The 24,536-nt window shown below is 44.7% G+C and overlaps 1 protein-coding gene across 7 annotated transcripts in view; it reads right to left on the bottom strand.

The window, feature by feature from the left end:
• The window catches only part of EBF1 (EBF transcription factor 1), a 793,629-nt gene that overhangs the window by 315,300 nt on the left and 453,793 nt on the right, over positions 1-24,536 (bottom strand). The window lies entirely within an intron of this gene.

Below are 24,536 nucleotides of genomic sequence, written 5' to 3'. Positions count from 1 at the left end.
ATAGTAACATCTACTTAGTAAGGGGCCCTATACGAACATCAAGAGAGAAGATGCTACTCTGATTAAATATTCCATTCCAAGACTGTCTTTGGTTCTTAAAGCAGTAGCCCCCGCATAGACATTTTCCGCACCAGGAATTTGCCCCAACTCACCGCTTGGCTGGTGGCAGGTCAAATTTCCAGTTCTGCATGATGTGCCAGCTCAGGGCCATTCCAGGCCTGGCCCAACTCAGCCCTTTTTATCTTTTTATCTTTTTATATGGCCCACACTGCCTAGCAGCACAGAAAAACCTTACCACCCTGGCTGCTGAGCGGGATCACAATTCGGAGGTAGACAGGGTGTAGCAGGCCAAATTATCCCCTGTGTGGGAGCAGGAAGAGGCGAGGCAACCTGACCTGGCTCACACACCAGGTGACAGTCCAGCGCAGAGCCTCCCATGTGGTAAAGGTCATGCAGGATCAAACCCAACTCTTACAAAGGGCTCAGCCATATGAATAGTTCCCAATGAAGAATAACAAAAGAGCTAACAGAAGTTGTGAATGATCTAGTTTGGCTAATATACTTAAGGTATCCCAATCCCAACGTTTCCCAACAGCTAATCTAAACCACTCCGAAGTTCATTTATTTATTTTATTTTTTATTTATTCACATTTAGATTACTGCCCTCCCCGAATGCTCAGGGCGGTTTACATAGAACCGAAAACTATACAAGAAACCATACATATAACTATAAACATTAATATTATTAACTGACTAGGGGCAAAGTCCATTGTGTCCAAGAATACAACGGGCGCTAGAGCTTGACAGTGGGAAGAGGAAGGGGAGGAGTTGTCCAGTCTGTAAGGGCATGGGGTTGAATATGTGTGTTATGTGGGAGGTTGTGGTGGCGTGGTGGCAAATGAGGGCATGGGTGTGGAGATATGTGTGTTAAGAACCTGTGGTTTGGAATGTTCGTTGAGTGTGGGAGAAGGCTGACCTTTGGGAATTGTGGCATAGTGGTTACAGATGAGCTTTCCAGAGCCATGTCTTAGGGGAAGATTACATGGCAACCAATTTCCCCCAGTTCTGTGTCATTTCCCTTCTTGTGGGAATTAGGCCACAGACACCGAAATGCCCCTCTGCCCTAATACACATGGGGTAGTCACAGTACACAGGTATCCACCCTATTCCTTCTTTTCCATTTTTTCACTGTTGATAAATTGTTATGTGCCCACATGCTTCTTTCATGGTCGCTCCTTAGAAGAACGGATTTTTATACTCTATTGCTTACTACCCAAAGGAGTCTCAAAGCAGTTCACAAATACCTTTTCCATTCGTCCCTCCACAATAGTCAACCTGTGAGGTATGTGGAGTTGTGAGAGGTCTGAGAGAACTGGGAATGGGCCGCAGTGACCCAACAGGCCTCAGGTGTCTTAAAGCATTTTCCAGTCATCTTCCCTTCCTCTCCCTCTCACTATTTACAGTTTCAGTATTTATTTAGATCTTCCTGCACTTTCCAGACTCACAGGACTGATGCTGGTCTGCCTGTCTGTGCCCAGAATACAAACAGTTGCTGGTAAGGGCTGGCCATAGCCCATAGCCCAGGAGGGACACACCTGCACCACTCCCTCCCAACTGCAGGCAAAAATGGCTCCTTTGAAGGCTGGACTCTGAGGCATTGTATGATTTTGAAGTCCCACCTCCAAACTTCCAGGAGTATTTCCAACCCAGGGGTAGCTAACTTCCAGGTGAAACCTGGAGAGCTCCTGGAATTACAGCTCACCTGCAGAGTATAAAGATCAGCTCCCCAGGCAGAAAGGGCTACTTTGGAGAGGGCTGTGGTAGAGAAGAAACATTTAAGGTCTCCCACACAGGTTGCTGTTGTTGAATTGAAAGACTTGAGGCCTACTGCACAGGGTTGTTGTGCAGATGAAACAGGAGACAAAAAAAAGTTTCATCTGCAGAATAAAGCTGTGCAGTGGCCTCAAACCTGCAGAGAGTTGCAAAGAAGAAAGATACATGGCTTGGCTGTGTCTAACCCCCGGCTAGAGCAGTATTTTAAGTGAGAAGGGGCTTTTCTGTGGCCTCCCGGTCAGCCATCTGTTTGGCAAAAGGGGAAAGTCCCCCCCCCCTCAAAAGGAAGGCCCTCAGGCTCCCCTGCGTTGCTCTTGGAAAGGCCTCCCTCCCCTCAGTCATGGGCTGTCAGAGGCTCCTTCCCAGCAGGCCTAAAGGGGGGGGGAGGGGGCACACTCTGCAGCCTCCTGCCAGCTCTGTCAGGGTTCTGAGGCAATTTGCAGTTGGAGATGACAGTGAGGAGAGCCTTGGGGCGAAAAGGGCTGGCACAGCCTGTCCAAGCCTCTGTTCTCACCCCCCTTGGCAGCCCTATTGACCTCCTCTCCCTTTGGTGGTCAGGAGCAGACTGGCAGCCATTTCTCCAGATTGCCCCTGGCTGGATGGAATTTTGGTCTGTCCTGGTGAGGGGCCAATCGGAAGGCGCTTCGCGCCTTCCGATTGGCCCCTCCGCTTGTCAGTCCAGGGCCATGGGACCAATTGTTGCCCTTCCTAATCATGGACTGCGCCCACCCCAACACCCCTTACTGTTTTATTAAGAGGGAAAAGATGGGGGACAAAGGAAAACACATAAATAATCATGTGCCCCATTCTGTTCCTCTAGCACCCTGACAACAAAAGGTTATATTCTATCATACAAATTCTCAGGCATGACATTTTTTCTAAATCTGTAGGAATGAAGACTTTAGAAAGTGTTCAAACAAATGAAAATGCCCTTCCTCATCATGGACTGAGCCCACCCCAACACCCCTTACTGTTTTATTAAGAGGGAAAAGATAGTAACAGGGTAATAGTATAACATTAAACAATAATAATACAAACAGGTCCAGGAGACTTGATGGATTTCTGAGGGGGGGGGAGAAGGGGGACAGGGGCCCTGCAGATGTTGTTGACTGTGCCTGGCCTCAGCCAAATGCCTGGTGGAAGAGCTCCCTTTTGCAGGTCCTGTAGAACTGCTTCAGTTCCGTCATGGCCGTGATCACCTCTGGGAGCTCATTCCACCTTTGCCTCAGAACAATGACAGAGCTGGCAGGAGGCTGGTGATTGCTCTCCCTCCCTCCTCCCTTCAGTCCTGCTGTGAAGGAGCCTCTGACAGCCCCTGACTGAGGGGAAGGAGGTATTTCCGAGAGCGACGCGGGGAAGTCTGAGGGCATGGATGTGGGCATTCCTTTTGAGGGTGGGAGCTTTCCCCTTCTGCCAAACAGTTGGCTGACAGGGAGGCCACAGAAAAGCCCCCTCTCACTTAAGATACTGCTCTGGCCAGTCTAGCTGCTAAAGGATAGACACAACCAAGCCATATGTAATTTTCCTTCACAACTCCCTGCAGATTTGAGGCCTGCTGCACAGTGTTATTCTGCAGTCAAAACTGGATGTAGTTGTGTAGGTTCTTTTGTCTCCTGTTTCATCTGCACAATAATCGTATGATGCCTCAGACCCCGGCCTCCAAAGGAGCCATTTTTGCCTGCAGAACTGATCATTATAATCTAGAGATGAGCAGTGATCTAGATCAGTGGTTCCCAACCCCTGGTCCAGGGACCGGGACCGGGCCGTAGATCAGTCAGTACCGGGCCGTGGCTCCTCCTCGTCCTCCTTACTGGCTGCTGCCACGGGGGCTACCCTGCCACTATGCCACCAGCTCCCCTTTGGTTCTCTCCGTTGGGGACCACTGATCTAGATAATATGGTAGAGGCTTGCAGAATGCAGTGGGGATGGAGTGGTGCGAATATGTCCCTCCTGGGCTATGGGCTATGGCCAGCACTTACCAGCAACTGTTTGTATTCTGAGGCACAAACAGACAGACCAGCATCAGTCCTGTGAGTCTGTAAAGTGCAGGAAGATCTAAATAAAGAATTTTTAAAGCCTGAAACTGTAAATAGTGAACAAGTAAATGGCTGGAGAGACATGGAAACTAAAGTGACTTTTTTCAAGCTTGGCCTGGCAAATAAAAAAACAATATAAAAAACTTTACTAAAGTCAAGACTGCTGTGCACAGAGAGACCTCCTCTTAGGGTTGCCAGCTTCCATGTGAGGCTCTCTACCCACCTCCCTCATTGGGAGTCTGCTATGGGGAAAGGAAAGGAGGACGATTGGAAACTGCTTTTAGACACCTGAGGCCTGCTGGGTTATTGCGGCCCATTCCCAGTTCTCTCAGAACTTCTCACAGCCCCAAATCCCTGAGAGGTTGTCTATTGTGGGGAGACAAAGTGAAAAGGTATTTGTAAACCACTTTGAGACTTCTTTGGGGAATAAATAGCAGGGTACAAAAAATCAATTCTTTTAAGGAGCAACCATGAATGAAGCATGTGGGCACATAACATTTTATCAACAAAGAAAAAATAGAGACAGAGGAGCAGGGTAGACACCGATATACTGTGACTACCCCATGTGTATTAAGGCAGGGGAACATTTCAGTGTCTGAGACCTAATTCACACAAGTGGGGAAATGACGCAGAACTGGGAGGAATTATTTGCCATGTAATCTCCCCCTAAGAAGAGTCTCCAGTCTGATTTTCCCTTCACATATCAGAAGACATGGGAAAGCTCATCTGTAACCACTATGCCACAATTCCCAAAGGTCACTCAATGAACATTCCAAACCACAGGTTCTTGACACCCATATCTCCACAGCCATGCACTCATTTGTCACCATGACACCACAACCTGCCACACAACACACATTCAACCCCATGCGCTTACAGACTGAACAACTCTTCCCCTTCCCACCACCAAGCTCTAGCGCCCGTTGTATTCTTGGATACAATGCTCTTTGCCCCTAGTCAGTTTATAATTCACTAATATATCATCTGGATTAAATTTGTTATTTAACCCTGGATGTATTCATGCTGTGCTCCTCTGGGAGGGGGGTATGACTGAGAGAAAGAATCAGAGCCTCAGCTTAGTTCTTCAAGAGGAGAAACTGTATTGAAGAAACTGTATTCTTCAAGAGGATAAACTGTATTTAACAAGTCAAAGAGAGAAAACCTTCAGAAAAATTTTCCTTCAGTGTTATCAGGAACCAGGCAGAATACACACGGGTTTGTGAAATCCAAAAGGAAGATTTATTCAAAAGACTAGTACAAAGGCACCTACAGGCAGAGTTTGGTGAACAAACATCTTGGCAGAGACAAAGGATCAATAGCCTCCCAAGTGGTACTTACACAGGAAACTAAATAAGGGAGGGGGGAAGAGGGGTGCAAAGGCGGGAAAGTACACTAGTTCTCAGCAGGGCCATCTGGTCCCTGCTTTGATCTGAAATGTTACAAGTGTTGAGACTTCACAGCTTCTAGCAAGGTTATTGACAGCAGGATGAGATAATACGTTCTAACAGCTGACGCTTTGGTATGCAAAGGGAAGACAGGGACCAACAGGCGATTTATAGCTTTATGGCTATAATGTTTTGATTTTTGTTTAGAATCAGTTGTAGACTCTTCACTAAAGTCAACCACAATCATGAAATTTCAGAACAGCTAGAGAAAGCCATCTTTGTGATAACTGTTGAATCAACATGTTCAAACCAGGTTCCTTCAGGCATACCAATATACTCGTGTATAAGCCGACTCCTTCGGGCAGTGAAAAGCAAGTTATAAGAACCAACTCTTCTTCATATGAGTCCATCTTGCTATTTTAGATAGAGGGGAGTGATTAATTGTAAAACTAATTGGGGGAGGGAAACTATCAACCATGCATAGGAGGAGTTTATGAACATATCTCCCCCTTCTTCTGTGAATTCCCTTGTGTCAGGGTTGCCAATTCCAGGCTAGAAAATTCCTGGAGATTTGGGAAGGGAGCAGTTTGGGGAGGGAATATTTTAGCAAAGTATAATGCCATCAAGTCCACCCTCCAAAGCAGTGGTCCCCAACCTTTCTTCGGCTGGGGACCGGCAAGGCAACTTCCCTGCCTGCGCTGCGCGCATGCGCGGGCGCGCATTGCGCATGCGCGCATTGCGCATGCGCGGCCAGGCCGTGCATGCGCATATGCATGGCGCGGTCTTGATTCCCTCTCCCCCCCTCCCACAGTAAGAAGCTTCCCGGGCTGCAAGCTTGCGGCCTGGGAAGTTTTTTACTGCGGGGGGGGCGGGAAGAGGGAACCGCGGCCCGGCGCCCTGGCCTTCGCGGCCCAGCACCGGGCCGCAGAAAGCAGGTTGGGGACCACTGCTCCAAAGCAGTTATTTTCTCCAGGGGAATGGATCTCTGTAGTGTCGAGATCAGCTGCAATCCTGTAAGATCTCCAGGTCTCATCCAGAGGTTGGAATCCCTATTTGTACCTTTCCAAAATCGGCTCGCAGTGTTAGATGGACCCTCAGAAAAACACTGGGGGAGTGTGTGTGAGTCAGCATAATATAGAATCAGCAGAAATTACCTTCTCGCAGAAGCAAGAGAAGCAAAAGTGGAAAGTGATTTTTCAAATGTCCCCTTCTTACTGTACTTCCTTATGTTGTATCATTATTCTGTATCCTACTGTGCTCCAGTGAGCTGCCAGATATTATAACTTATTTATTAATTATTATATTTATATACCGCCCTCCCCGGGGGCTCAGGGCAGTTTACATAATAACATAAGAACAATACATGGAACAGTCTATAAAACATTTGAATAACCGTGCAATAATAACTAATGATTGTAAACATATAACATTATAATTGTATGACCAATAAACAATACAACGTTGCAACATACAAACAGGTCCAGAGTGTATAGGTGGTGTTTTGAGGGGGGGCAGGGATCAGGGGCCCTTTGGTCACTGTTGTTTATATATATCTGGTCTCAACCAAATGTCTGGTGGAAGAGCTCCTCCTTGCAGGCCCTGTGGAACCGTTTAAGCTCCGTCAGGGCCCTGATCTTCTCTGAGAGCTCGTTCCACCAGGTGGGGGCCAGAACAGAGAATGCTCTGGCCCTGGTTGAGACCAGGCTGACTTCTTTAGGGCCAGGGATCTTTAGCTGGTTGGTAGCAGTGGAGCGCAGGGCTCTTTTGGGGGCGTAGGCAGGGAGGCGATCCCTCAGGTACACTGGGCCCTGCCCGCGTATGGCCTTGAAGGTAATTACCAGAACCTTTAGTCTGATCCGGAATTCAACTGGCAACCATTGCAGTTGATGGAGAATGGGCCGGATGTAGGACCTCCACGGTGTTGCAGTGAGGATCCTGGCCGCTGCATTTTGAACCAGTTGTAGTTTCCGGGTCAAGACTAAGGGCAGGCCTGCGTAGAGCGAGTTACAAAAGTCCAGTCTAGAGGTGACCATTGCATGGATCACTGTGGCCAGGTGTTCCGGGGCCAGGTAGGGCGCTAGTAGCTTAGCTTGGCAGAGGTGGTAGAATGCCAGCCGCGCTACCTTTGTGATCTGGTGTTCCATTGTGAGGGAAGTGTCCAGAATCACGCCTAGGTTCCTGGTGTAGTGAGCCATAGAGAGCTGCACACCATCCAGGGCAAGCAGGCGCGCTTCCTCACATGGGCTCTTCCTACCCAGCCACAGGACCTCTGTCTTTGAAGGATTGAGCTTCAGACAACTTTACTTGAGCCATCTCATCACTGCTTCTAGGCAGCTGGCTAATGCTTCTGGGGGAGAGTCAGGGCGGCCATCCATCAGGAGGAGGAGCTGGGTGTCATCGGCATATTGATGGTAACCCAGCCCAAAATTCCGTACCAGTTGTGCAAGAGGGCACATGAAGATGTTGAATAGGATAGGACTCAATAACAATTAACTCAGTAACTCAATAACAATTAACAGTAACTTTGGGAGAGTCATGGGCAGGCGTCTGGGGGGACCAGCAGGTGTTCTGAGTCAGTCGGCCTCTGTAGTACATCCATTGAGATCCATATATACAGGTTTGTATGCAGTATTTTTATTTATTTATTTATTTATTTATTTATTTATTTATTTATTTATTTATTTATTTATTTATTTAGATTTCTATACCGCCCATTTCTTTGCAGCTCTGGGCAGTTTACACAGAAAATTATAACTTACATGAAAAATTATGCAGACTAGAACATCAAAAGAACTTTCATAAAACATCAAAAGATTACAAAATCACAATTATAATATAATAACAATTAACAGTAACTTTGGGAGAGTCATGGGGGGGACCAGCAGGTGTTCTGAGTCGGTCGGCCTCAAGCAAATGCCTGGTGGAAGAGCTCCCTCTTGCAGGCCCTGCAGAACAGTGGAAGTTCTGGCAGGGCTCTGATCTCCTCAGGGAGCTCGTTCCACCAGGTGGGGGCCAGGACCGAGAAGGCTCTGGCTCTTGTTGAGGTCTGACGCGCTTCTCTCGGGTCAGGGATCCGCAGCCAGTTGGAGGTGACAGAGCATATACCTGCCCTAACAACTTAGGTCTAAAGAAGTAATGCATTGAGTCAGAAATACAGTATTTGCTGGCATATAAGACTACTTTTCCCCCCTGAAAAACATGCCTCCAAGTGGGGGGGGGGGGTCGTCTTATATGCCGGGTGCACTTCAGTTGGGATAGACATAGTTTCCCATAGTGGCCCATAGTACTGTATTTTGAGTGGAAATGTTGAGGGGTCATCTTATACGCCCAGTCGTCTTATACGCCGGCAAATACGGTAAGTTTGTAACTTCATGCTACCTCTTCTATATCACCAGAAATTAAACCGTGTTGTAGCTTTTTTTCTTTTTCAATGTAACATTATTATCTGTCAAGACAAAGCCAGGAACTGTGCAGACATTTTGAAAAACAAACAGACCACCCCCTCAAGCTACACTCTAAAAATTGCAGTCACTGGACAGCCAGCATTGTGTAGTGGTCATAGCAGACCAAGGCTGTGTAAACCTCGTTTGAAAATCCCAGTCAGTCATGAAGCTCACTAGCTGTCCTTGGCTCAATGAATCCCTCAGTCTAACCTCAGTGGGTTGTGAGAATTAAGTAGAAGAGGAAGGAACATTATATGTCATTCTGACCCCCTTAAAGAAAATGGTGGACAATGTATCAATCATGAATTCAATTAAAATACAGGTGAAGGCTGACTAGATGATTTTTCAAACTAAAAAGAGATCGTTTTGAATTCAAGAGAGAAATAATATAGCATATTCATAAGTGTGCATGTTTATATACATGCATGTGTTGAGAAAGAGAGAGACCATGTTCCAAAAGCAGCCCCGGTATAATTCATCAGGGTCCCAGAAGGGGTTGGTTTGTTTGAACTAAATTAAAGAGAGGCACAAGTTACTACATTGTTCTATCAAGTAGATGCTGGTGCTGCAAGTTGACTCTCACTGTTGTGTATGTGTGTCTTTTTAAATCTCTAATGGCCAGCTGTAACAGCTTGATTCTGAATGTGTGGAAGAAACTGTCAGCACAAATCCTGGCATCTTGACTCCAGACTACTGCATGCCACCAAGTGGTGGTTTGTACTTGTGCCAAAATGGATTTTGAGAGACAAGCAAACAGGACATTAATTCTGCCAAAGAAAAACAAAACGCTGGTGGGGAAGACGGTGTTCAGGCTCTTACATTTTGAGGATGAGCACTCGATGGTTTTGCTGTCAACAGTTCATCATTTAGCTCAGGCAGCTATGAAGAGCATGGACATTAGATCCCTCTTGCCCTAAGCTGGCCCTGTAGTGTGGAATGCTGGCAGAATCCAGAGCTTACTCTCTGCCTACTGAAATGAAAAGCCGGACCATCTGTTGAGAGGCAAAGATTGCCCTGTCAACTGGTGTCTGCTCTGAGTCTCCAACAGGCCCTTATGTGGCAAAGTCTCTCAGAAGCCCTTATTCTTTGGGGAAAAGTCTGCTTTGCCCCAGAGGTTTTGCTAGAGAATTCTTCAGAGTGTACCAGAATGTAGAAGCTAAGCAGCTGACCACTTTGGCCCACCATTCCTTAAAGGAACAGATTACCAAGAGGGGAGGAGGGGAGATATATGTAAGAGTTAAAAATATCTTTAGATGGAGGCAAGAATGCATTTTAAACGGGCTATGCAAATGTAGAAGGAGGAGAGATGGATGGAAGATTCATCATGCTAACTGTATATGACATTCATGAATGTCAAGGCATTGTACAGCTAAACAATAAAGAACATTTCTTTGCATACTTTTCACTTGTTGAAGCAATATATTTCATTTCACGTAAAAAGAAGAGTTGGTTCTTATATGCCGCTTTTCCCTACCCGAAGGAGGCTCAAAGCGGCTTACAGTCGCCTTCCCATTCCTCTCCCCACAACAGACACCCTGTGAGGTAGGTGAGGCTGAGAGAGCCCTGATATCACTGCTCGGTCAGAACAGTTTTATCAGTGCCATGACGAGCCCAAGGTCACCCAGCTGGTTGCATGTGGGGGAGTGCAGAATCGAACCCAGCATGCCAGATTAGAAGTCCACGCTCCTAACCACTACACCAAACTGGCTCTCTTAAGGAGGAACCAGCCTTTGTTTTTGTAAGTTACTCAGAGTTAAAGAAATGATGCTTGAAATAAAGCATATAAAGTTATGTCTGTGGGAATAAAAGCATTCACTCTATGGGAATATGTCTGTGGGAATAAGAGCATTCACTCTAAGCATTATGCATTCACTTTAGCTTAATATACTTAGGCTTCTTTTCAATAGGAGGTGGGGAAAGGAAGGATAAATCTGCCCTGGTTCTGGAATGAGTGAGTGTGGCGATTTAAAGAGGGCTGTTTTGTTCAAAATGATGGGATGGGTAAGCAACTATGATGGTATACCAGTATACAACAACCAGAGAGGAGTGAATTATTTTGCAGTAGAAAATATGAGAGATGGCCAGAAGATAAACCAGAGCTTCTACTGATGTAAGCAGAGAATGAAAGCCATATTTTTCCATGTTTTAAAGAGAGAAGCAATATGACCTGGCCAAAGGTGAGGGTTCAAAAATAATGCCAAGTTTTTTTCTGCATATGGAAGGCAATGTAGTCTACAGGTACAAAGGGTATATAAGAAAAGAAAGTTTGGGAAGAAAAATGAAATGTTTATGGTTTTAGCCCTCTTTAAGTATTTGAAAGGTTGTCACTTGGAGGAGGGCAGGATGCTGTTTCTGCTGGCTGCAGAGGAAAGGACACGCAGTAATGGGTTTAAACTTCAAGTACAACGATATAGGCTAGATATCAGGAAAAAGTTTTTCTCAGTCAGAGTCGTTCAGCAGTGGAATAGGCTGCCTAAGGAGGTGGTGAGCTCCCCCTCACTAGCAGTCTCCAAGCAAAGGTTGGATCTACACTTTTCTTGGATGCTTTAGGATGCTTAGGGCTAATCCTGCGTTGAGCAGGGGGTTGGACTAGATGGCCTGTATGGCCCCTTCCAACTCTATGATTCTATGATTCTATGATTCTACTCTTCTTGAGGCCATGTTAAGAAACCCTAGAGAAAATACCAGAAAACAGCTGGAGATGTGATTGAATAGAGAAGGTTGAATAGAATAGAAGACTGAATAGAATAGGTCAGAGTGGGATCATTAGATAATGGGTCAAATCAAATTTATTTAATACAGCACTATGGCCAGATAATGGAAACCGATACAAGATTTAAAAATATTTAAAATTGCATGATTAAAAGGTACATTAAAAATTTCATAATAAAATTCCTCTAAAACACTTCCAATTGAGCTTGAGTTGTCTTTCCCAAGTACATGAGCGCAAAATTTGGCAACCTGCTTAATAATATGGACCTTACTATTCCACAAAAGAAATCTAACTTTTCCTTTGTTAGAGCTAACGGGGGAATCCCTGAGTAATGGGAGGATGAATTTATTTCTTGCAGAGTTGAAGGTAGGGCACTTTAAGAGGACGATAGGGTCAAATCTCCCCGGAATCACAGGGGCAGAGTCAGCTACTAGAATTTTCTTGAAGCGGCCCACCAGCATGGCAGAAGGGAACGCAGAACATCTTGCTACTGTGAATGCTCTCCTATAGTATTTTGTTTCCAAACAGCAGAGATAGTCTGCAGGGGCTAGATAATGGGTCATAAAGAATGTAATTGGGTTTGACAAAGTATTCAGGATACTCTGTTTCTTCCTTAAACGTTTTGTTTAATCATATACAGATTTATGATGCAAGTCATACAGGGGATAAGTCATATAGGGGATAAGCCAGAGGCAATAGAAAAGCTCAAGTGTACATTTCCTAGACACAATGACAACATGTAAGAAAGCCATGAGAACTGAGCTAACATTGCCTGCAGATTCAGAGAAATCATGAATCGGGGACAGAAAGACTATGTACCACAACATAGTTGGATTCGACCTTTCAAATACATAGAGGGCTATCATGTCCACTCTCAACCTCCTTTTCTCCAGGCTGAACATTCCCAAGTCCCTCAACCTATCTTCATAGGGCTTGGTCCCTTGGCCCCAGATCATCCTCGTTGCTCTCCTCTGTACCGTTTCAATTTTATCTACGTCCATCTTGAAGTGAGGCCTCCTGAACTGTACACAGTACTCCAGGTGTGGTCTGACTAGTGCCGTATACAATGGGACTATGACATCTTGTGATTTTGATGTGATGCCCCTGTTGATACAGCCCAAAATGGCATTTGCCTTTTTTACTGCTGCATCACACTGCCTGCTCATGTTTAGTTTACAATCCACAAGTACCCCAAGGTCTCGTTCACACACAGTGTTACCTAGAAGCGTATCCCCCATCCAGTAGGCATGCTTTTCATTTTTCTGACCCAGATGCAGAACTTTACACTTATCTTTATTAAATTGCATCTTGTTCTCGTTTGCCCATTTTTCCATTGCGTTCAGATCTCGTTGAACTCTATCTCTATCTTCTGGTTTCATCTACCATTTGATAAAAGAAATTGTCAGCCAGGCAGGTCAGAAAGTTGCATGACTGAGGACGCTTCGCAGAGTTTGTTTCCCAGCACACATCTGGGAAATTGAAGTCGCCCATGATTACAAATATAAGAGCCTCTTGTGGCGCAGAATGGTAAGGCAGCAGAAATGCAGTCTGAAAGCTCTGCCCATGCGGCTGGGAGTTCAATCCCAGCAGCCGGCTCAAGGTTGACTCAGCCTTTCATCATTCCAAGGTCGGTAAAAGCTTGCTGGGGGGTAAACGGTAATGATTGGGGAAGGCACTGGCAAACCACACCGTATTGAGTCTGCCATGAAAACGCTGGAGGGCGTCACCCCAAGGGTCAGACATGACTTGGTGATTGCACAGGGGATACCTTTACCTTTATGATTACAAGGTCTTGCCACTTGGATATTTTCCCAAGCTGCTCACAAAGTGCAGCATCCACATCCTCTCGTTGGTCAGGCGGTCTGTAGCAGACATAAACCACCACACTTTTTTTTCCCTCGTTTATTTTCACCCAGATGCTTGCCACTGGAGATATACTCTCCTTCACTAGAATTTCCTGACAGGTAAGCCCTTTCCTCACATACAGTGCCACTCTTCCACCTCTTTGATCTATTCTGTTTTTTTCTGAACAGTTCATATCCATCCACTATTACATTCCAGTCATGAGAATCATTCCACCAAGTTTCTGTGATGCCTACTAGATCATACCTTTCCATCAGCATGAGAAGTTCCAGCTCCTCCGTCTTATTGCCCATGCTTCGGGCGTTAGTATAAAGGCATCTGAATCCTTTTACTTTTGGTTTCCTATGAGCTGGCCTTCCTGGTTGGGCTGCCCCCAATCGGTCTCCTTCCTTACACTCTGTAGGTTGAACATCTCCCTCTCCTTGTGGCTTCAGTTTAAAGCTCTCCTGATGAATCTCCCCAGATTCCTGCCAAACACATTCTTCCCCAACTTCAACAAGTGCAGTCCATCAGGTGCTAGTATGCCTTCTTCAAGAAAGCCTATCCCATGTCTTTAATTTTCGCCCCTGGCAAGCAATACACCTCTCGGGTTAGGGGGTTGGGCCCAGCCACATGACGATCCATTCCTCTTAGTAGGGAGTCTCCAATTACCAGTACTCACTTTTTTTTCCTTCTCAACACCATTTCCTTCTATCCCCGTGGCCTCTTCACTTTGTCTTAGACTTGTTTTGGGACCTCTTCCCTTGTTGACACTTGCACCTCCTCTCCAGGGGCCTGAAATATATTCTGGAGCTCAAAAGGCCCCGAGAACAATCTCGCTCTATGCCATTGAGTCTTTTTCCTAACTGTCTGCAGAGGCTTCGTAATGAGGTCAATCCCCTTATCCTCTTCAGGACTGGTTGTTTCCTCTTTATTCAGAGTTGCGCAGCTCCTTTCTATGAACTCCTCACCTTTCTTAATTTCTGTCAGAGCACTAATCCTCTCTTCTAAGCCCCTAATCCTTTCCTCTAAAAGTCTTACCAGCTTACACTTGGGGCAGATGTAGTCCATCCTGTCTTCAGGGAGGAAGGCAATCATGTCACACTCACTGCAGATAATGGGTCCTGGAGGTCCACTGTAACTTCTAGGCAGTGCAACTACTTCATGTACATCTTAACCATTAGTGGCTCTTATATTTGTCAAAGAGCCATGTATGCGGTACTCTCTGGCCCTGGACGGTACCCTTGTCCGGGTGGTGTCCGGGTCAGCGGACAAATCCGGATGCACCCAGCTTCCAGATTGGGACGGCCCCTGGAGCACCTGCCTCCAGCAGCCGGCCAAGCAGGCCAATCCGGATGCTCCCGGCAAAGCTGGGCGCTTTTGGATTGTGACGGCCCCTGGAGCCACCACCTGCAGGCGCCAATCCTGCTCGGCCAGGCCCTTCCCCAGCAGCTGTCGTGCCACCCGGACACCACACTGACAACGCACCCTCCCGTGAGACCTTACAGACACCTACGCCTCCACCAAATTGCCGCTGCGTCCGCCGCTCCTCCCCCAACCGGCCATCTGCCCCAGCATGGCCCCCCATCCCCCCGCGTCTGCCCTCTCCCCCCTCCACTAACCTCAGTGTTGCCTTCTCAGGCCAAGCTCCATCCTACACCCAGCGGGAGGGGCCTCTCTGCTGCCCCTTGGCCCAGGAGGCCCTTCCGCTGCATTTTGCATGTGCCGAAAGGCCTCCCCGGGGCAAGGGGCCACTCTCCGCTGTGCATCTGGCAGAGAGGAGCCTCTCCATGGCCCTTTGGCCTTTACGCCTGCACCCACCAGATGCCGCTCTCCACCAACACAGCTCTCCAGGATGACCAGACAAGATAAGCTGGTGGGGGGTCTTTCCCCTGCCCTTCCCCTTGCCCCTTCTCCCCTTTGGTGCTCGTTTCTAAATAAACCAATTATTACACCAAATTGGGAGGACTGGCAAATACTCCGGAAGATAGAGACAGAGTCCAACGAGATCTGAACACAATGGAAAAATGGGCAAATGAGAACAAGATTGAATTTAATAAAGATAAGTGTAAAGTTCTGCATCTGGGTCAGAAAAATGAAAAACATGCCTACTGGATGGGGGATACGCTTCTACGTAACACTGTGTGTGAACGAGGCCTTGGGGTACTTGTGGATTGCAAACTAAACATGAGCAGGCAGTGTGATGCAGCAGTAAAAAAGGCAAATGCCATTTTGGGCTGTATCAACAGGGGCATCACATCAAAATCACAAGATGTCATAGTCCCATTGTATACGGCACTGGTCAGACCACACCTGGAGTACTGTGTACAGTTCTGGAGGCCTCACTTCAAGAAGGATGTAGATAAAATTGAAAGGGTACAGAGGAGAGCAATGAAGATGATCTGGGGCCAAGATGATCTGGGGCCAAGGGACCAAGCCCTATGAAGATAGTTTGAGGGACTTGGGAATGTTCTGCCTGGAGAAAAGGAGGTTGAGAGGGGACATGATAGCCCTCTTTAAGTATTTGAAAGGTTGTCACTTGGAGGAGGGCAGGATGCTGTTTCTGTTGGCTGCAGAGGAGAGGACACGCAGTAATGGGTTTAAACTTCAAGTACAACGATATAGGCTAGATATCAGGAAAAAAATTTTCACAGTCAGAGTAGTTCAGCAGTGGAATAGGCTGCCTAAGGAGGTGGTGAACTCCCCCTCACTGGCAGTCTTCAAGCAAAGGTTGGATGCACACTTTTCTTGGATGCTTTAGGATGCTTAGGGCTGATCCTGCGTAGAGCAGGGGGTTGGACTAGATGACCTGTATGGCCCCTTCCAACTCTATGATTCTATGTTTCTATGATTACAAAAATTCGATACCTCTATTGTTCTCCAAAGGGAGCAACCCATGAACTGCTGTCTTTGGAACATCACACTACTAAGAGAAGTGGGGAGTGTGAAAGATGGATAATACTGACTTCAAGAAAACTGCAGAGATTTCTCATATCTGCTTTTAAATGTCTTCAGAAAGACCAAATCCCCTGCATTTTTTTAGAGAAATAAAGCACTAGAAGGAAGCATTAATACATCTTAGAAAGGTCTATTTAGCATATTTCTTCAGGATATTCTAGAAAGAAAAGTTGATATTACTAACACAGCTTTGATTTATGTTTAAAATATGGGAATAACCTGCACTTACAGAATATCCCAGAATATCCCTTGGTTAGACAAGGAGCTTGGGAAATGAAACAGTGAATGCAACTGAACACATAGCCAATATTCCATTTGTGGAAAAAATGTCAGAGGATAGTGGCTACAGCTTCAGGCTGTCATGTAGGAGACATCATAGAAGAGATAAGACAGCCTGGAGGAGACAAATTTTAGTCCAGATTCAGACTGGGGTTTAAAGGATAAAAATGGGCTTGATTGTCCTGGTTGATCATCTTTGTCAGAAAAAATATCCTCCTAAACTGTTAAATCATTTAAAAATTATATAATCGAATCAGTTATATATAAGAACAATGTCAATCAAACAACGTAGTAAACAAGAGTACATAATAAATACCTCTCTATAAAAACTACATAATTGTTGTCAACTGTACAGCGTTAAAAGTGATCTGTGTTTACAGATGACAAAACTTCATTATAATTGTGCCTATTGTCCAAATGATATTTCAATACACAACTCTCTGCATGGTGGAAGAAGCTTTATAAAGGCTGAAAGTGCATGAAGAGGGGCATGATTAGCCATTTCCTCTCTCCAGTATATAAAGGAAGATGCAATAAAATGAAGGCAATTGTCTCTATTGCATCTGCCAAGAAGAGGCGAATCCTTGATTACAAGGGGATTTGGGAAAATCTGGCCTGAAGTACCACGGAGGGGAGGGTATTAAATCTTACCCTTGAGAATGCCCATCTGTGTTTTGGATTTGTGATCTTATGGAGATACGTTACAGAAGACAAGCCCAACCCAGATTTCAGGCTCTTGTAAAAAAAATGGTAGAGCTGCACTATATCAAGTGATGGTTGGTTCATTTAGCTTTGGGCTCCGGTACAATTACCCTCTTCAGCTTAACTTACTTCTCCTGAGAATGTGGGACAGGGCAATTAGGAGTATCTGGATGCTGGAGCCTAGGCAGAGATAGCTGGGTCCAATGGTCATGTCACAGTCTCATCACTGTTTTTATGGGGAAGACTTTCTCCATTATCACCCTGAATAGACTTAGAAGATGAAGCAGAAAGGTTTTCCTCAGTATGACAACTAAAAGGCTGCCAGGGTCTCTGACACCTCTAGTGATACCTCAGGGCAAGCACTGGCTGCTAGCTTAAATCAGACCAGAGTTGGAAGAAAGTTACAGTCCTATTTATCCCAAGTGTGATGAAAATGACAGTGAGATAAGAACTCTAAATTATGAGGAATTCTCTTGGAGAAAGTTTGAAACAGCAGCTTCTGAATTTTAAAGTAAAGGTGGAATATAGCTGTGACATACAGTTGTCCTGTGTTTCAGGCTGAACAGAGTCCTCTCTGTCCCTTCTCACTTTACTGCTTTTCAACACAGCACCCAGATGGATTCTGGCTAGTAAGAGTGTGTGAGGCTGAGTACTTGTTACTGTAAAAGTGGGAATGTATATATTTTCTAATTATTCTCATCATGATTATTATTTTCTGGCATCTTTACTGTGTCTGTTCTGTATGCTTCTAGTACTTTGTAAGGGCAATGAGTTTGTAATATTTATTTTGTGTAGATAATATATTTTTAGTAGAGTATTTTATACCAAGTTTGTCTTATTATTCAGCGGAATGATACCAGATTAAAGGAGAACTAGAAAGTTGAAAGTGGAGAAAGAGGTTTCACACAATGAGGAATTTTTCCCTTTTCTCAGATCAGTTTGCCAGCACCAGCTTGAAAAATACCTGAAGGTTCGGGGGTAGAGGCTTTTCTTGGATGCTTTAGGATGCTTTGGGCTGATCCTGCGTTGAGCAGGGGGTTGGACTAGATGGCCTGTATGGCCCCTTTCAACTCTATGATTCTATGATTCTAGGTGTCCAGACGTCCTGCCTTTAGCGGGATATTCCCGTATTTGGGGCATTTGCCCCATGTCCTGCGGCATTTTCTAATTGTCCAGTGGCATTCTCCAATTTTTTTTAATTATTTCATTTTTTGGGACACGTGCCACGCGGCAGCACAGCAGGCAGCCCAGCAGGCAGCCCAGGCTCAGGAGGCCAATGTGCAGGCGCCTGAGCTCCAGGGTAGGGTTTCCCGGCTTGCTCTTCTGCCGCTTGCTCAGGCGGCTCTTCCCGGGCTGCTGCCACCCTGAGGCCAGTCAGGGAGGGAGGGAGGAAGGAGGGCCTGCCTGCTGCCGCCACCACCGCCTCCACCGCCGCAGTCGCCATTGCCGTCACCCCGCCGCCGCCCTTCTGAAGCCAGTCGGGGAGGGAGGGAGGGCCCACCTGGCCCTAGATTTCTGTTCTCTTTAAATAAGATTCGACAAGGCATTGGCAAAGTGTGCACAAATTGCATTCTTAACTATGATCAAAAACATATTTCTTTTTATCAAATAATTTTCATTAAAAACTATGCCAACACACTCATTAATGACCCTAAGGACCTTTCTGCAGTTTATTACCACTGAAGTGCCTATAAGTAAGAGTCTTAAGTAAGTAAGACAAGCTATTTCTACTTTGTTCTATACAAGCCAATAAGTTCCACAAATGAAAAATAGAAAGAGAAATCAACACCATTAACTGGTATGGGAGGAAATAAGATATCCTATCAAGCACACTAATTATAGTTGAACTCAACTATAGTTGAACTCAACTAAATTGAAGGACTGCAATCTGGATTTTCAGATAGTTAGGTGGATAGGAAATTGGTTAGAGAACCGCACTCAAAGAGTTGTTGTCAATGGTGTTTCATCAGACTGGAGGGAGGTGAGTAGCAGGGTACCTCAGGGCTCGGTGCTCGGTCCGGTACTTTTTAACATATTTATTAATGATCTAGATGAGGAGGTGGAAGGACTACTCATCAAGTTTGCAGATGACACCAAATTGGGAGAACTGGCAAATATTCCAGAAGATAGAGACAGAGTTCAACGAGATCTGAACACAATGGAAAAATGGGCAAATGAGAACAAGATGCAATTTAATAAAGATAAGTGTAAAGTTCTGCATCTGGGTCAGAAAAATGAAAAGCATGCCTACTGGATGGGGGATATGCTTCTAGGTAAAACTGTGTGTGAACGAGACCTTGGGGTACTTGTGGATTGTAAACTAAACATGAGCAGGCAGTGTGATGCAGCGTTAAAAAAGGCACATGCCATTTTGGGCTGTATCAACAGGGGCATCACATCAAAATCACAAGATGTCATAGTCCCATTGTATACGGCACTGGTCAGACCACACCTGGAGTACTGTGTGCAGTTCTGGAGGCCTCACTTCAAGAAGGACGTAGATAAAATTGAAAGGGTACAGGGGAGAGCGACGAGGATGATCTGGGGCCAAGGGACTAAGCCCTATGAAGATAGGTTGAGGGACTTGGGAATGTTCAGCCTGGAGAAAAGGAGGTTGAGAGGGGACATGATAGCCCTCTTTAAGTATTGGAAATGTTGTCACTTGGAGGAGGGCAGGATGCTGTTCTAATTGGCTGCAGAGGAAAGGACGCGCAGTAATGGGTTTAAACTACAAGCACAATGATATAGGCTAGATATCAGGAAAAAAAAATTCACAGTCAGAGTAGTTCAGCAGTGGAATAGGCTGCCTAAGGAGGTGGTGAGTTCCCCCTCACTGGCAGTCTTCAAGCAAAGGTTGGATACACACTTTTCTTGGATGCTTTAGGATGCTTTGGGCTGATCCTGCGTTGAGCAGGGGGTTGGAATAGATGGCCTGTATGGCCCCTTCCAACTCTGTGATTCTGATACCTACCCTGCTTTCTTTTATAAGTCAGGCTAAAACTGTTTTGTTTTTTTTTCCAAATCAAGGCTTCCAACTAGGAACTTTATCTCTTTAAACGTTTTTACAGTTTGCTTTCTGCCTAAGGATTGTCATGAAGATCATTTATGCTACCAAATGTTTTATGCTCTTTCTTTTAGGTGCTTTTATGCTTCCACATTTTATTTGCTGATTTAAATACTTGTTAATTTTTCATGATTTTACGTTTTATAATTTTGCTTTTTGTGCTGCCAGCAGCCTCAAGTAGGTCTCAGAAGAGGTGAATGTTATGCTCTGCAGTGTGTGTGAACTCAAGAATAGCTCCCTCAAACAGGAGCATTGTAGTCACCAGGAGATGGGAAAGGCTGGACTAGGTTCCAAGTGTATATAAAGACTGAGGCAAGGCCAACATCTGCCAATATTAGCCTTCTCAAGTGTAAAGGCACACTAATTCCTTGGGAATAAATACTTACTCAATGGTAGGCCAAGAAAGCGAGTTAGTGAGTGTGGCAGGAGGAAAGGAATAAAAGGATAGCGCAGGACGATGGGAGGGAGAGCCAACTGGGTAAGAAACCAACAGTTGGTCAGGTTTTTGAGGACAGAAGAGACCAAGATTTCCCATAGATCTTGGAACTGGCATTCCTGGCCAGGATAGCAGCAGATAAGATTCCATTTTGGGGGACCTATCTCTCTTAGTGTTTAATCCTGTAGTAAGTATGCAATGGCTAGAGGCAATAATAATAATAGTAATAGTAATAGTAATAGTAATAGTAATAGTAATAGTAATAGTAATAGTAATAGTAATAGTAATAGTAATAATTGATACACTTGGAAGATAAAATGCTATTTTCAAGTGAAGTGTCATAGTTTGGGTAAAACCGGACGATCTATGAAGAGGCTTTATCTTTTTCAGGGATGGCATGATAGGACAAGAGCCTCTTGTGGCGCAGAGTGGTAAGGCAGCCGCCTGAAAGCTTTGCTCATGAGGTTGGGAGTTCGATCCCAGCAGCCGGCTCAAGGTTGACTCAGCCTTCCATCCTTCCGAGGTCGGTAAAATGAGTACCCAGCTTGCTGCTGGGGGGTAAACGGTCATGACTGGGGAAGGCACTGGCAAACCACCCCGTATTGAGTCTGCCATGAAAACGCTAGAGGGCGTCACCCCAAGGGTCAGACATGACTCGGTGCTTGCACAGGGGATACCTTATGATAGGACAACAGGAAGAAGAGGAAGGTAGACTTTCATATATATTTATGACACAGAAACATCAAGGGGAGGGTATCTTGTCAAGCTCTTATCAGGGTCATAACAAAATATACAAGGAGAATAGAAATATAAAAGGAGATTATGCTGGGGTGTAACATGGAATCCAGAAAGGGCTGAGGCTGAGTGCAGTATCAGAAAGACAATGGGTAGTTCTACCATCAATAAGATAAATTTTTAAAAGATCAAGAATGAAGCAATTAAGAGTGGTGCAAAAGTGGAACATGGCAAGGGAGCTCATGGGTTTGCTTGGGCCAGAGGAATACATGGTTATTATGAAAGATGCAATGCCGAAGCAACAAGGCCTGACTTCCAGCTCCTTAGTGTGAGAATTTAAAAAACTGAGGTCTGGATGTAGGAATCTTGTCACCTTATGGTGAAAGATCAATGCTGGATCCCAGCTGTTTCCTTGGGCATAGTTCAAAATGCTGCTGATTCTTACCTTTAAGTAATGGCACAAGCTAGTTAAAACCTGCTTCCCAAACCTTAATTTCTGTGCCCATGTCTGCAGAGGTGAGGTGAATAGTGATTATATACAGGACGGTTTTATGGGAATCATGTTCCCCCTTGACATTTGCCTGGTACCTATGACTTTTTTGCTGTTTTCTGACCTGTTTCTGGTCTGGGGTCTATGTTCTGGATATTTTTAGAGTGCTTAGTGATTGTTTATGACTTTTAAAAAATGTTCCTGGCTTGTTTTATATGTGTGTGAACTCCTCAAACAGGAGCATATGATTTTTAAATGATTTTAATGGTAAGTTGCCTCAAGTAGGGGTCCGAAGAAGTAGCATATAAATGTCCTACATAGAGTCTGAATAAAACCCTATGCATTATTCTTATAGCAGTCAATAGTGCCAATTACTTTTGGAAAAGATGAGAACCAATATTAGAAGCAAAACGTACCAGTCTAAATACCATTGGGTCATTTTTCAACTATCTGTTAAAGTTGAGGATGTAAGATGCATGATTTTATGTTGAGAGGAAAAGGTATCAATTTCTTTGTGTACAATAACTGCTCTTAATTCCTTCTTTTTTAAAAGGAACTTCTTTTTTAGGAACTATATCTGGTTTTCACTAGTCATCTACAGGAGGTGTTAATGTAGTTGAAGCTCAAAGCATTCAAAGCTCACAGAAAAACACAGAATTTTTCCCTTGAATCTCACTAGATGTTTGCAAGGCTCTTGAGTTGTGGCTGCTTAATAAATCAGTACATACATTCTAATAGCTGCTCAGATTAGGAAAAAATTACCATGCTTGGACCGGAGCACATATATACTGCAGTAACAGGCTAATGAAAAAAGTTCATGAGGGTACCAGCAGGTAGCTTGCAAACAGTTTGGGCATAACAGAAACAAAAACAGTCAGAATTTGACTGCTTTGTGTCCCTATCAAAATAGTACAATAGGTGAGTCCCATTTGCACAGTGGTCAAGCTAGTCTTCATAATGAAAGAAATCAGAATGGAGAGTTCATGTTATTTTTATGAAGGCCACAACTGATTGCTGTGAGGATAAATAAAATTTATTTCACCACTGCAAAAAGCTGGAAAGAACATAGCTAATCACTGAAGCAGAAACTAGTCTTGCCCAGAGGCAGCCTTCTATTAGTCATTGCTTGTTTCACCCAAGTTTTCAAGTTGCTTTTCTATAGTCCTCAGTACACTGGAATACAGTACATCAATTTTTAATTCCATATCCTTTTTTCCAAGTTCCTCAGTTCCCATATTTCAAGAGATACAACACTTCAAATGAAATTCAGACTTCATTTGAGAACTGTGCCAAGGTTTTCATACTCTTTGAAGTGGACAGCACCTCCAAAGGTGTGCTTAGCATTATGGAAAATAAAAAGGCTATACAACTAACTTATGTTGCATACAAAGATACACAATTGCAGAATAAGCTTAATATAGTTCAGAAACAGAATATGCATCCATTTCCCCTAATTTAATCTTGTTATTCCTGGTCAGATTTTGTTATGACTTTCTTCAAGCAGTAACTATTAGTTCGGGTGTATGGCAACTGTCAGGGAGGGGAGGGAAGGAAAGATGTTGGGCTGAGTCCTGCAATCCATTAGAAGGAAATGTAGATGGTTATTGACTGTTCTGATTCTCCAACCTCCACCAAACTATTTCTTGCACCAGGAAAGTTTATTCCCAGGGTCAATGGGACCATGAACAATAAAAGTTGTGCAGATTGGGAGGATGTGGTGGGAAGAAAGAAGAGCAAAATGGCACCTTCCTACTACTGCCTTACTGACAGAAGAGGATGAGTGAAGAGGTTTTACCATCTCCCTACTGTAATATCCAATCTACATGACTATTACTGCATTTGGTCCCATTGATTTTAATTTGAAATTATTATTCAAAAATCCATATTTGATAGGATTGTCATTTAAAATACCATGTACCCTCAGCTTTCAAGAATAGAGCAAGTCCATAAAATATTGTCTCATGCTGTAATTGGCTGCAAAAACACAGAAAATGCAATATAGCATTTTTAGGAGGGGGGTAAGGAGAGAATTCTGGATATTAATGATATAATATGTTGGTTATAGAAAATACACTCAGCCCCCCCCCCCAAAAAAAAAACCCCACATCCAGACAACACAAAAACATACAAGAGTGATATTGAATGTATATTAAATAATCAAGCACTAGATTTTTTTTATTCTGCCTCCCTAGGAACCTGCCTAGAGTAGTTTATAAAATAATAAAACCAAAACAGTGGAAGATATTAAAATACAGCACAAGACCTAGCCCAGCATAAAAACATAGGCCCTGGTTCTCCAAAATGGGGCCTCTGAGCATTGTGGCACCTAGGGTTACCAGGTCCCTCCTGGCCACCAGTTGGAGATGGAAGGTAAGGTTGCCAGATCCAGGTTGGGAAACTCATGGAGATTTGGGGATGGAACCTGGGAGGATAGGAACATCAGTGGGTTACAATCTCACAGAGCCTTCCAAAGCATCCATTATTTCACCAGGGAGCTGTTCTCTTTAATCTGCAGATGAGCTGTAATTCTGAGGGATCCCCTAGGCTGGCATCCATAATGGCACCTATGGTTTTGTTCACAAATCATCTGAAACTATTTATGTGCTGTCACTTCCTGTCC

Source organism: Paroedura picta, chromosome 3 (assembly GCF_049243985.1).
Source record: "Paroedura picta isolate Pp20150507F chromosome 3, Ppicta_v3.0, whole genome shotgun sequence".
Classification (NCBI taxonomy): Eukaryota; Metazoa; Chordata; class Lepidosauria; order Squamata; family Gekkonidae; genus Paroedura; species Paroedura picta.
This window is presented reverse-complemented; position numbering and strand designations above follow the sequence as displayed.